Genomic DNA, 3,402 nt, shown 5'->3' on the forward strand with positions numbered 1-3,402 from the left:
ATATGAAAGCAACTGATATAACCCACAAGAACGAAACTACTAGTAGCAGATTTATGAAGGTAATATATTCTTATATATTGTTGTATCCTCGTATGTTCTTTCTTGTGGTATATCAGTTGCTTTACGATTTTCTTCTAGGTGTTTACAGAACTTTCCTACTACCCCGTAACCTTACAAATATTAAAATATAAGGTGTATATTTTGTTTCTCTCCGACTTTATTTGATGACATAATGTAGTGAATTCCGATTTGATTAAAGGCATCATGAATGATATATTTAAACCAAATTTAGTACAAATAAATCCACGATTAACAATATTCAATGGTTCAACTGAACCTAGTGCGTTACATGGAAGTGAAACATATACAATGAAAAGTGAAGAATAACATAAGCAAAAATGAGATCAGTAAGAACAGGAGCAGGCTACACTAAATTAGATGAAAAGCAGATTTTTTTTTTCCACAACAACAACAACAGCCAGCTTTACAAACAATGGATAATTATAGAAACAAATGTATGCTTAGCGTGTCACTGAATATACTACCAAAAAGAATAGTAAAGTATAAACCAAAATAAAAAAGAAGTAGAGGAAGGACCATGAATATATCGTGTGAGGCTGAACAGGATACTGGCCTCTTCCGTAAAAAGAAGAAATAAGAAATGTATTGATTATAATACCGAGAACTTCATGTTATGGTCTGTTTATGGTTGAAATTTTCAGTCAGTTTTGGTGAAAATTACGTGTTTTTTTTTCTAATTTGTATAATTTATTTGCATAACTAAGATAATATGAATTGTCCTATTAGAACCAAAATTGGAACAATTGAACAAATTTTAACCTTCTGCATATGCGTACGAGAACTGATAGACTGGAGAATACAGAAGCCTTAACTGGTGCTTATGTATTCACTAAACTCACCTAATATTTATGCAGCATGTGAAACTTCAACCCTTATAGAACCATGATATTGTTAAATTGTGATTTTAGACTTATATCCAAGATCGTGCATAACTACAAAATACGCAATAGAAAAAATTAAATACACTATAGACATCTACCGGGAAAAATAAGAAATGCATGATAAAGTGTTACTCCCTTGACGTACAGCGTATTATATGAATGCCCCCGAAGCTAACTGCTTCACAAATATGTATTTAATGACGGGGTTAAGAGTAAACCTAAATGTAGGTCAGTAATGTACTAAAAATTAGTTATTTCTGTTATTTAAGCTACGTGTTTCACTAATGAAAAAATAAAAAAAATAAAAAATCAGCTACTAGTGTCGTATCAGTAATAAAAACACACCCAACACCTAGGTAAACAGGTACAAGTAATACAAAGTAGTTCCAAACTGGTCCGGGAATAAAGAAAAAAAGCGGGGCTGTGAATTATTTAGATTCCCATTTCTCAGCAACAATCCAGGTTCTGTTGCTCAAGTGTTCAAATCTTTATCATTGTTATTATTAGTAGTAGTACTAAAATTTGTTAATTACAATTATACTTTCCGTTAAATAATTCGTAATATGTGAATGAATTTAATTGCTAAAAACATTGCAGAGTAGCCGCTGCAGGTTTCACATTACCATTATTACTATTTTAATAGAAGAAACGTTTTAAACTTTTGGAAATATCAGATAATCCAACAGGATAATGGGAATATTATTAATAAGAATCAAGAGATAAAGTTTTTTCCCCATAGGGGGAATCGAACCCAGACCGCCTGCGTTAAAAGAAGGAATCCTAACCAGTAGACCACATGAAAATGCATGTAACTTCCTCTTCACCTTTTTCAAACATACCTTTACGTTGATGTAACGAAACTTGCCCTATACCCGAATGACGTAAATGATAAAGAAGGAACTCTTTCGAAGTATTGTGCAATACATGTCAATCACTATGCAATAAGCGTTTAATACATTATGGTTTTCATGAATATTAATAAAATCATAAATATAATTATAAAATGTAAATATACGAATAAATCATGTTGTTATTTACATACTTGAAAGATAAAGGCAACAAAACCGTAAAAATAAAATATCACTAATTTCTAAAATGAGTTTATAAGAAAAGATATCATAAATCACAAATGCAATTCCCATGTGGTCTAGTGGTTAGGATTCCTGCCTCTCACGCAGGCGGCCCGGGTTCGATTCCCGGCGTGGGAAAATTTTTTTCTCCGTCAATAATTTACAGTTATCACCACAGAAATGTTGATATATTTTTCAATATTTAAAACTTCTTAGCGACTTTAATAAATTACCTTTTTTTTTAAAAACTATGTTGCTAAGGTCATTCTTATAGTTCTTCGAAATTCATTTCATGCGATAAGAAAAGTGCTTCTAACGAAATTTATGTGCACTAATCTTGGAAAAAAACATAGTTACATTTGGAAAGGCCCTCAAAATTTGGAATACGTTTCACAAAACTATCGCAGGAATTGCTATTGGTAACTTTATTTTCATTAATATACTCATATATTTCACACCAGGTGGCGCGTAGAGTCAGTGTTATGTGAACGTTTTTGAATGTAAAATATGCGTCCCTAGTTCATCTTTAGACATATACAGAACACGAAATAAAAAAAGTTAGTCTACCCCAGTGGTCGCCAAAGTGGTCGATATAGACCCCTAGGGGTCGATTCGGGCTCAGGGGTCGATAGAAAAATATAAGACAGCATTGTATGGGTAATATTTAATTCGGTTAACTTGGATTACCTCCATCCTGAATGACAACGCAATTAAGAGTGAATCGTGGGAACAGTGACATGAATAGGACCGTAATATGGAGCAAGGTCATGAAAACAGCTACGAAGGCCCATCATGTAGGCCAAAATGACGTATTTACCAATAAACGGATGTTGGTGGTTCCCACCTGGTGGCGCAGCGGGAGCGAGATTGCAACACTTGCCTGGTTGCTTATTTACTTATACTTACACGTATTCGATCCCAGTCTCATTTTTGCGCATCGACATACAAGTGAGCGTTAATGTTCTAAAATTCATCAACATACATATTATAATTCAATTATTATTCATTCACGAACTAAACTTATCTATTTTGAAGTGTTGAGCAGGCTTGTAATTTTGTACATCCTATATACACCTATAGGAAGATTGTATTATTGTTATTTTGTTATCTAAATTAAATTTTATATTTTATATATTATTTATCCCTCCTATCAAATATGTAATGTTAAGAAGGACGTCAAAAACAAAAACGTATCCCTTTGACGTTAAGCCAATATAATAATATATACTATATTATACATACAAGAAACACTGTAACTATAAAATAAACAATCTAAAAACTCACATAAGCGTCTTTTTTGTTTGTCCTATTATAATTACGTAATAGTAAAATAGAAGGGTTCGATAAAAAGTCAAGAAACTTTTGAAGGG

The 3,402-nt window shown here is 32.3% G+C and overlaps 1 non-coding gene across 1 annotated transcript; it reads left to right on the top strand.

The window, feature by feature from the left end:
- The first annotated feature begins 2,098 nt into the window (after positions 1-2,098).
- TRNAE-CUC (transfer RNA glutamic acid (anticodon CUC)) lies at positions 2,099-2,170 on the top strand. Its single transcript has one exon. It is a non-coding gene; the product is annotated as a tRNA-Glu (tRNA).
- The last annotated feature ends 1,232 nt before the right edge of the window (positions 2,171-3,402 follow it).

This window comes from Typopeltis vanoorti, chromosome 1 (assembly GCF_054136105.1).
Source record: "Typopeltis vanoorti isolate ZY-2024b chromosome 1, IOZ_Tvanoo_1.0, whole genome shotgun sequence".
Taxonomy (NCBI): Eukaryota; Metazoa; Arthropoda; class Arachnida; order Uropygi; family Thelyphonidae; genus Typopeltis; species Typopeltis vanoorti.